The sequence below is a fragment of the Heliangelus exortis genome, chromosome 1 (assembly GCF_036169615.1).
Source record: "Heliangelus exortis chromosome 1, bHelExo1.hap1, whole genome shotgun sequence".
Classification (NCBI taxonomy): Eukaryota; Metazoa; Chordata; class Aves; order Apodiformes; family Trochilidae; genus Heliangelus; species Heliangelus exortis.
In genome coordinates, this window is record NC_092422.1 from 184,643,681 (window position 1) to 184,655,077 (window position 11,397).

An 11,397-nucleotide genomic window follows, 5' to 3' on the forward strand; every position below is an offset into this window, starting at 1 on the left:
GGCAGGGCAGTATTGCTGGAAAGGGACAGTGCCAGTTTGTGAAGCTCCTGCTTAGTGGAAGTCAGGGTGGCTGAAAACCTTGGTAGCTACCAAGCAGAAGTAAAAAGCTCTTTTTTGGGAAGCTTTACTAGCAGAAGCAAGTTGTGAATAATACCACACTTCCACTCAACCTTCATGAAAATACAACAAATACTCAAAAATAGTTCCAGATCAAGAGGATACAAGGAGAGCACAGAAGGCAGCTTTTGGGTACCTGTACATGAGTATATGGATGCACAATAATGGCCATGTTAGAAACATTTTCCAGGCAACATTTATATCTGATTTTCTTTAGGAAAGAAATTGACAGGATTTTCACCAGTTGATTTAGTACATGGCCATTTTAGGAATACATCTAATGCTGCTTATGGTGGGGACTGATGAGGGATGAGATGCAGATTCAAAGATTTCAAGCAGAAAAAGAAGAACCAATCGTAAGGGTCTTTTGCTGTAGTATAATAGCAAATTGTCCCAAACTCAGGATTGTATAGTTAATTTGATTTCAGAATTTGTATGGATCCATACGATGTAGCTACTTATAACAATACTTAATGAAATGCATTATTGCACGTTTTAATGCTAAAATTTAATTTTTTAATGCTAAAATTTAATTGGTTATTAGAAATGAGCTCATAAATATGGATAAATGGTTTTTCTTTCCACTGTTGCCATAGGAAGAGATCAGGATTAGAACGAATTTAAAACTTAATTGTGTATAGTAGCTAGACAGGCAGTATAGATGGGAAGGAGTAAATATGCTGTATTTCAGAACTGAGATTTAGTATATGTCTTGGCAGTGTTTGAATGAGGAAAAAAATCAGTCATCTAAGTTCTGGCTTAGATTGCATCTGCAAAAACATCCCTTTCAAATTGTGTAAAATCTATTCCTTTGGTTGTCCCAACTTCTCATTAACTTCATCACTGCCACATAGTGGACCAGATCCTCAAAACTACCCAGCCCCAAATTTGGAGCACTAACTATATTAGACATGAAATAAGGATCTTAGAAGATAAGTGCTGACAAAAAACTTGGTGGTGCTGATATCTTTTTCAATGTTGTTTCTTCTACACTAGCCTGGTGATCATTTCCAGAGTAAATCCAAAGGATGAGGATACAAATTTTTGTGGAATGTGGTTGACTAAAATGAAGTTAACTGGAAGAACAGTTATTGAGGGACCCATTAGACAGAACCCCTGTCCTTACATTGAATGCACTTTAGTGACCTTTTTGAAAGACTTCTATCCATGATATAAAATGTAAAGCTGAATCAGCAGAGTATGAGAATGAACAAGGTGACTGAAGTGCAGATGATTGATGTAGGCTATAACTATGCTGATGATGAATAGTAGGATTTATTCTGACAAGCCAGAAGTATTTCTATATATCCATGTCAATGAGTTTATAAATTACTGCTGAGTTTCTTTCTAGGTACCCCAGCAATACTCTGTGCTGAGACCTCATTTTCAAGGATGAGGTCTGGCCTCCTTCAGTTTCCCCAGGGTCAGGATTTCAACCCCTCTACATGTGGTTTTAAGAACTGTGCAAATGATGCAGAGCAAGACAATTGCTTGACTAATCAGAAATCTCTCAGTACTGCAGAGCAGCAGTGTGTATTTTAAAAATACCAGAGAATGTTTTTATAATTCCTAAGTCACAAAGCATTATAATATTCTAAAAATCACAGACTTGTAGTGCCTGTCTCCAGTGGCTGATCCAAGTATCTACAGGAGCTGGAGCTTGTTCTCACAAGAAGAAAATAATGGAGAAAGAAAGGCAGCTGTCATCAGATGCAAAGAAATTACTGCTCTTGGACAGCCCTGACTTTGTCAACAGCTGTGTTTTCATATATACAACACAGATTTTTAAAAAGGCTTGCAATGGTGCAGGCACTTGTAATAATGGAGGAGATTTATTCTTTTTTAACAGCGATTTACCTTACTCTGGTTCTTGCAGAACTTGCTGCCCCTGCCATAACAACCCCCATAGCTATTGTGTCTGCTTTTCTGTGAGTTAAAGAAGTATATTAGTTATTTGAGCACTTTCTAAGTTCTGATGCTTCTGTACACCATGATTTACACATGTCAGAGTACATAATTTTTACTACTGTTTAATTTTTCTCCAGTACCCACTGAATATTTTTGCCAAGACCATTCGGGTACTATCTGCTCCTCTTGCAACTGGAACAGCCAGCCATGTCAGGAAGATAGTGTGAAGGCAGGATGCCCAGCAGAAATGTAGGAGACACTACATAGCTGTGACCTGTGAGCAAAATGTATGCAGCTGAGTATCCCAGGATTAGATACTCCCTCTACACTTGTGGTGACAGAGATGATTAGCTTCTAGTATCAAGAAGTTTAGAAGTATGGTTGTATGTAAGACCAAGGTTGTTGAGCAGTCTGTGACCATCAGTGTTTCCATGCTGTTGAACAATTTCCATGCAAATTGAACAATTGAATGACTGTCCATAAGCTACGTGATCTCAGCATGAGAATGTGATGTACAAAGTACCACTGGTGGACTTCATGTTTGAAGTGTTGTGGAGTATTATCCTTACAGTGCCGCCTCTATCAGTGACCATTGCCACTTTCTTTCCTTATAACTGAGCAAATTAAGAGTTTGCTTAGAGCTGAACAGAGACCAAGGGAGGAGTAAAACAAAGAAATGAACATTCCAAGGCAGCAGAAGTATCCCTAATACTTTCATTTGGTTCAAACACTGGTTTTGAACAGGCAGGTACTTTGGTTACGAATCATTGCCACTGGTGTTGCAGCTGCCAAAAAGGATTTGTTATACAGTTCTCCCAAGGGCATTGTCACCAACCAGACAGCAAAGTACTGAAAGAAAATACATGGTCACTACCTACTTTTTGGGTACAGCTGTGCATGTCTAGTAGTAGCACAGAGTAAGGTTTGCAACCCCTCATTAAGACATCCTTGCCAGCTGAGGGACCATGTTTGTGCATAATTTGATAGAAGAAGAAAGTACCCAAGAGACAGATGGGGGTGATGAAAGTTGATAATCACTCTGGTGTCAAAAGCTTTGGATATATTCTTATGCTTTTTCTTGTTTCTCTTTAGTTAAATAGTTTTTAGAGTATTTGTGATGGTGCTTTATCTCCCTCTACCCCATTTCCATCAATACAATTCCAGCCCTTTTTTCCCTTCTACCCTGTTGCAGTCAGTGCACTGAAAATTCCCACCTGTGCCAGTAATTTGTGTGTGGAAGGACGTGCCCTGTGCTGTCTATGGCCAACTTCAACAGCAGAGAGCAGTTGTTTCACCTTGCAGGCTGTAGGATCTTCAGCAACAACCCTGAAAAATAAAGTTTTGATGTGAATAAGCAAAATATCTACAAGGTGGACAAGTGATGTTACTTGAATGCAATTACAGCCATCCTGGAATTCCAGCAACATGGATGAATGCCCATCCCATTTTCTCACAGTCACAGTTTCTTTGCTGTTTTTGATTTTTCTGTAAGGATGCAAATCATTAGAATCAACAAATAGCTGGGAGTCCTGCTTGATCTCATCTCATTTCCAGGGTTGGGTTTTTTTTGGTGTTGGGTTATAGAAAAATTAAATATGATGTGTGTGCAAATTGTCACAGTTAGTTTCTGCAAAGTTTTGTCCTCAGCAGCACCTCTATTGTTCACCATTCACATTTAAATTAAAAGCAGACTGGGGTTGGGGATTTTTTTTAATTAGATTATGTGCATAACCTGGCTCTCAGCTTGGTTCCACTTTTCCTTTTGCTTCTCCCAATCTGCTTGTAAATACCTCCTTCAAAGCACAGAAGCAATTGAACCTTTAGTGAAATAATCACATTTTATGTCAACATCAATGACATTTTGCTAAAATTCCTTTGCCCTCAAAATGGAAACTTGTAATGCAGACCTACCCAACACAGAAAAATGGAGGTGAAGCTTAGTCTTTGGCAAAATTCTGAGGAGTTAGGGATTTTATAATTAAAGAAAACCCCAACAAATCATCTTCGTTAAAGTCACTGGTCCCTATGCCAGCAATAACTCTAAATATCAAATATTTTAAATTAGCTGTTATCTGTCTTAAGTAATCATTTGTACATTATTAATAGTTTTTGTGGTAGCTTTTCACTCTCTTCACACCTTCTTTGAAAATCAGGCCCCAGGGAGATTGAAGCAGATTCCTCTGATTCATTTGGAATGTATTTGCAGAAGTAAATTTATCTCTTCAGTAAAGTAAAAAGCAGGGAATTAGACTGCAAATTCAAACTGCTCTGTAGTGAGTAGTCTGTGACAACTAAAAGCTTTCCCTTACCTTGGAAGCCTCCACACTATCGTAGGCAAAAGTCTTTATTTAAAAAAGGTAGATAAATATGTGGTTGGTTGATATTTTCCTAGCATGGCAGAAGTTCATGAATCTTTGGTGCAGAAGGCAATTAGGTGTGTGAGCCTGGACAGCTGTTTTCCATCAGTAGCTAAAGAATAGCTCATCCATCAGGAAAGGAAGTGCTATCTATGCATGTCCACAGCCAAAAAGATGTGGAGATATTGGAGGTGAGTTTGGTCTGCTGTTTCCTTCTAAATTTTCTTTCCTGGGAAAGTGAGGATGGTGATAGAGAACAGTGAGATCATAAATATCAAATGATTCTTTTGGTAAGGCATGGATCACCACAGGTTTCTGATGAAGCAGGATCTGTGACTGCAGGACGCCTTTAGAGCTGTTGCAGTGTCCTTTAGGAATATCTTTAATGCTCCCCAAAATATTGAACCAGTCAGAGGAGATAGAGAGAGGACACCTTTCTCTTCCCTGATGTGAAAATGCTGCTGCTGTGCTTTCAGCCAAGAAAGGGGAGAAGTGTGGAGCAGAAGACCTGGGCTTACAGGTTCAATCACAGGGATCCAGAATGGTTACATGGAGCACTGTGTGGAGCAGATTTACTCCTCACTCAGCTTGTTTAAATCACAGAAGAGAACCAGTCTCAACAGGGATCAGGCTAATACTTTTTAATATTTGTGTCAAGCAGTCCCTGCTCATTAAAAATTGGAATTTCTTTTTGCATGAAGTGAGTAAGTCAGCAGAGGCTGCTTACCCAGTTCCAACTACGGCCGCTGAGGAAGTCGTTCCTTTATTATCAGTAGGTTAAGGAACATCATTTTTATGCTAACCTTTTTTCTTTTGAATTCTTTTCTACAGATGCCTTCCAGAAATCTTTGGATGTTCAATATGTTACTATAGATATATAGTAAAATTTTGACAGCTTTCTTATTGCTCAAAACCTGTGGTTCCCTGCAGAGACCTTTTCTTCACTATAGCTCTACTGCCAAATTGTCAGAGCATTAATTAAACTGGAAGAATAAGGCATTCCATGTCATTTCCTATAGTGGATGCTTTCATGTCAGGGACATATCTCCATGGCAAGAACCTGTATATAAACAAAAAATAAGCCTGGCAACAGTACAAAATCTCATGCAGGCTTTTAAGTGAAAAATGTGGCAAAAGAAAATTCAGAATTTAAAGCTAAGTATTTCTAGGGAAAATGAAGAGTTTGCGCTTCATTCCTTAAGCACAAATTTGCTGATTACATTTGGCTACTCTGTGTACTCCAATATTATTTTTAATCTCCATATTCCAGATATTTATTGGCTCCAGCCTTAAAAGGTTTCTCCTTCTAAAAACCCTCATTTATTATTGGTAGACTGCATGTTCTTTACAGAGATTACAGATTCTCTGTGCAAGCACATAAAACTGTATAGTAAAACTTTATTCCATATAAACTGCTAACAATTTGCATACATTTCATTTTGCTATATGGATCAAAATGTCTTCTTTTCATATACTATACATCACCTTTCAATTTTATGTGCTTTTACTCTGCTGTTTAGAAGCCAAAAAATACAGCACACATGTCGATGCTTTTCCTGCAATAAAATGAATAGATGCTTAAACTATAATTGCAATCCACCATTACTAACCCTGCAGGCAGAGCCACAGTTAGAGAAACAGGAGTATTTTTCATTTTTTCTTACATTTTTAGGGCTGTGGTTCTTTGTAACTTCACAAAAACAGTTCCATCATTCACTGCCAAGTCAAAAGAAAAATATTTTCAAAAGCCAAAAAGAAAAAATTGTTGTGCTGTGGGGACTGTAGGATGAAGAGGTGATATCTGGAGGATAAGACTGTCATGGGCACACTGGAGTCTGTCTTGCCTTACTTCCCATTTTGTACGGGGCAATTTCTGATGGGTTATGTACAGAGACTCCACAGAGGAATATGAACTCGTACCTGGCTGTGCCACCGAGTCTGGGGACAGGCAGAGGGACAGAGAGACATCCATCACTTAGAGGCTTGGTTATGGCCCTGGCCACAGCACATGAGTGCAAAGTTCTGAGCTACATAAAATAAAAGGGACCTGGAGAGCACTGGTTATAGCTTCTCCATTCACCCAAACACAGGAGAACCAGCAGCACCTCAGCATTTTGTTTGAAACGTTTCCAAGCTTATAAGGCCCTTGTTGTTGTGAGGAAGGCAGATTAACTGGATGCATGGAAACACATGGCTGCTCTCCACCAGCAAGCTTCAGTCCTCTTCCAGGAGCTCTGTGCCCAAGGTGGACAATGTGGCAGAGGTTTTGGCTTCTTCAATGTGACCATGTTGTTGTAGAGGGGCAGGTGTGATGACTGTGCTGCCAGGAGCTGCCTGAGGCAGCATATGCAGCACGTTCCCCTTCTCTTAGTGTCTTGACTGACTGTTGCAGATATTTTGGAGGCATGTGCAGAATCACGGTGTGGGTGCCAGTCTCAGAGTTACACCTCAGCAGAGCAGTTTCACACTTGGGATACTTCCAATCCTGCGCAAACCCTTCCCTGATAAATCCTGTAAATCAGTTCTCCTGAGGCCCAGCAGTCTGCTTGCTGGGGAGTCAGTCCTCTGTGTTTTGCATCTTGGCAGCCTCTGAGGCTGTACCTGGGAACCCAGCAGTGAACAGAGCGTGTGCCAGGACTTGGGGCCATCTCTGAAGGCATGGGTGAAAGGTCTCCTGCTTCAGCTCCAAGGGCCATCCCTTTGGACAGTCTAGGCTAGTCAGGAGCTCACTCAGGCACTCCAAATGAGAGAGCAAAAGAAAGTGCTGCTGTGTTTGGCCATGCTCCCACCTCTGAAGCTGCAGCGTGGTGCCCTGAGCCTCCTACTTACAAGAGACCAGATGTTCAGCACAGCTTCTGCTGTGGGGTGAGTTTCCCTGCTCTTTTCCCCAGTGCTACATCCCCCAGCAGATGCATGGGGGGTTTCTGCTGTTTTGCTGTGGAGAGCTCAGCTCAGCCTGGGGCAAGGGACAGCACTGAGATGTTCTCCCATGACCGCAGTGAGGCTCAATATCCTCTCTGGTTCCCTCCTCGCCATCACCTCCACTAAAGTGTCCTCACCATTACTCAAGCAACTGGATTCCTCCTTTTTTCTTTTTTTTAAAAAAAGTCTCAAATTTATTCTTGAAAAATTTCTGTTGAATAGCATTAATCCCCTAAGAGAAGAACACTCTAGATTGCATAGCTGCAAACATCTTTTATTCATGAGCAGCGTATGCTGTACGTTCACTTCCTCAAGTGTCAGGCATTATTTCACACAGAAGAAAGCACATCTGGAGCATCGTAGGCTTTTGAACAATCAGAAAATGTATAATAAAGTGGCAACACCTCTCAGAGGCAATGAGCTACTGAAATATTGCAAGCCTTTACTGTCAGTGGTCATTTTAAAGCCTTAACTTGTAACCAACAGAACTTAGTAAACAAAACACTCAGGTGTTCCAAAGGGTGATGAAGTGCCCTCCTTGTGGTTTAGATGCTGTAGAACTTTTTTCCTTCTCCCTGTGTATATGAACTATCCTAAATTATAAACTCTATCAGTCTGAAAGTTGCTTTTTCTCGCAAACTGCTTAGCTTTTAACTTACAAGGCCCTTACCACATTTTTTCCCAGTGCATTTGGTAACTCCTTTCCCCTTTTCTGGAAGTCCCAAAAGGCATACATGAGTTTTCAAGACTCTGAAAGCTTAAAACTGGCCATTTCCCCTTTCAGGTCTATTTTTAAAAGCACAGGTGAAATAGAAAGCCTGGATATATGCAAAAGTTGGCCTCTTCAATTAACTTAACACATTGCTTTATGAAGAACTGAAGGAACAGCACAGGTGAAAAGTCTGTAAAACCTGCTGCTTCAGCCTGACATCCCAGGAACTCCTACTTAATGTATTTTGCCATCAAAAGAATTAGTTCATTGTTGCTGGAATTTTAGCTCTGATTTCTCATTATACATTTTTAAAATGCCAAGGATTAACAGCACTTGATGGGCAGATCCAAAGCCTTTAACTCCAGTGAGGGGGCTTTAGATACACCTGAGGTTAATGATAACAGAGCCCACCTCTGCAGCTTGATCCCTGGAAATGAAGTTGACCTTCTCAGAGCTCAGTCAGGGATAAATTTATATAAATATACCTTAATGTTTGATCTCAATCTCCTTTACATGCCCTGCTTCAGTTGGCCTGTGAATAACACAGCCTCCTGTCAATGAAAGGGGACAAGATAGTTGCTCAGAAGTTCAGAGTTAGCAACCCAGTGGAGATGGCTCCAGCTGAAGCTCTAACTGGAGCAGACTGGAAAGCTCAGACCAGCTGCACAGAGCTGAGCAAACCTCTCTGCTTTTCACCTTTGGTACTCAGCTGCCATTACTCCACCTTCTTTTGAAGGTGGTCGCTCTTCCAGCTGTAATTTCTCCACCAAGGATATGCTAACCATCTTGTGCCCAGCAAATGGTGTTTTCTCTCCTTCTGGTGAAGGAACACAAGAGAATGCCCTGGAAGAGGTGTGTGCCAATCATTACTCAGTGCCTGAGGCAATACCAGCACTTTGTGCGCTCACAGACTTGGCACTCCTGATCCTCATGGGCTGTGCAAGGCTGGAGACCAAAGCCCCAGGTGAGCATCTCCAAGCATCCACTATTCGCTGCCATAAAGGGTTTAATGCACAGATCTGGTGAGTTCTCTGTCCTTGTTAAGGGGTCCAGTCCCCTCTGCCCCCAGCTGCTCTCTGCCATTAGCTTCCACCATTTGCTTTGTGCCATTTCTGGAGCTGGTCACACCCCTGTATGACCCAAAACCTAACGCAGACAAAACCACTGGAGGGCTTTTTGCCGTGCCTCAAGGAAGGGCAGGGGGATGGGGTGAGGGAGGGGACAGAGAAGGGTGCACTTTGGTAGCCATGAGCCATTAGCATCAGTTCAGCTGCTGCCAAATCATAGTATCAGGATCATAGGATAGTTGGGGTTGGAAGGGACTTTAAAGATCATCTACTTCCAATCACCCTGCATGGGCAGGGACACCTTCCACTAGACCAGGTTGCTCAATGCCCCATCCAACCTGGCCTTGAACACTTCAGGGATGGGGCTTCCACAATTTCCTTGGGCAACCTGTTCCAGAGCCTCACCACCCTCACAGGGAATATTTTTTTCCTAATGTCTAACCAAAATCTCCCTTCTTCAAGTTTTTAAATCCTCATCCTAAATACATGCAGCCCCTGCTGTGTCCCTGTAAGCAGGTGTTCCTACTTCTGCTCTTCTTGCCAGTGTCTATAGATGGAAATGCTGTTTAAGAAATACTATTTAAAATTAGTTATCCTCTTAGTCTTGCAAAATAGGGGCTCTGTAATCAGGCTTGGGGTATCTTCTTAAGGAGTTGTGGAGAAGCTTATGCTGTAGTTACACATATGACATTGCTAAACAGAGAACACCCAAGTTACTAAACCTGCCACTTTCATGAGCTTTAAATTCATTTGCAACATATTTTTTTTAAAAATCACACTCTAATCTTTCAGAGAACAGAGCCTCTGCTTAGACATGCTGTTCTAAGGAGAATCAGCCACCATATGAGGTGTCCTCTTGATTTATAGCTGCAGCAGCATGAATTTCATATAACATGATAATATACTATAAAGTCTCAGAGCTCTACACCGAGTCCTGCATAGATAACAGGGTGAGCAATACATGAAGTCGGGATGTGATAATAACATCTTTCCTTCAGCATGAAATGATGCTATTTGGGATGCCATGCTTCTTGGATGTGGGAGCAGTAATCCTATTATCAGTCATCAACAATAAACGACATGGCTGTAGATCCCCATTTGCTAGAGGTGATACACAGAAGCTATTAGCACGCAGCCTTGGCAGCATGCTGAGGACTCACCAGCTCCATCTTTGCAGATTTTCTCTGCAGATATCTGCCCATCTGCAAATATGTTTTTTATCACTATAAATAAAAGGACATTTGCTTTATACAGGCTTCATTAATATTATTTCCAGCCAATGCTCGTACTTCAGCATTGATTCAGGGAATCCCCTTCCAGCTCTTAGGGATGTCTCCTGGAGGGTTCTGGGCCATGGCATTCTCCTGTGAGAGATCTTCTGGGCACAGAAGAGTAGGACTGTTTGTGGATATGTTAGTGACTGCATCTATGGGGATTGGTAGCAAAAAATAACAGTAAAATCTGCAATAAATTACCTGTGAGATCTCAGGAAAGACAGACAAGTGACACCTGACTGACAATGCCAAGCAAACAGATGAGTTTTCATCATCTTCACACCTAGCCCATCCTTTCCAGCTCTGGCATAGTTTTTGATTACACTGTGTTATTTTACAGCTAGTATGAAATATTTAGGGCTTTAAATTTACATAGTCATAAGACACATCACTGTGCTGTACATCTTCCAGTTCCAATACAGGAGCAGCATAATTACATACTTCCACAAAATTTTATTAGTGGGGGAAACTTAATTTTATTCTGGCACATTGTTGAAAATTATTTCAATAATGAAGTCATATGAAAAATTTCTTCAATTAAGTAGAACTGTAAACGAATGAATTGGGTTATCCCTCTTTAGGCTTCACATGCTGGGATTGTGGCTGTGCTAAGACTGGCCACTTGCCTTCCTGGGCTTTGATCACGGATAAATCCAGTACAGCACAGCAGACCAAGAGGGAAAATGCTGATGCTGATGCTTACTGCTTTGCCTATCAATACCTTGGATTCATTCATACCCACTCCATTCCTTTATTAGCCACCTAAAGGAACTGCTGCTGGCTACTGAGATACTGTACACCACCATCATGGCATTTCTTCACCAGCTTGACCATCCATAGTCCAAGACTCAGGTAAGCACTTCATATATGCAGAAGTGCCCTGATAAGTAAGATGGTTACCAAAACATCCTATCTATGTTTTTTTTCTTGATGAAAAACACTGCAAGTGTTTTCCCCAGAATAGGTTGGTGCCCTTCTGCAGGGAGGCCCCTTCTCATCAGCTGGTCTGCAGCCCTGATGCTGGGTGCTTTTGAGCCCTG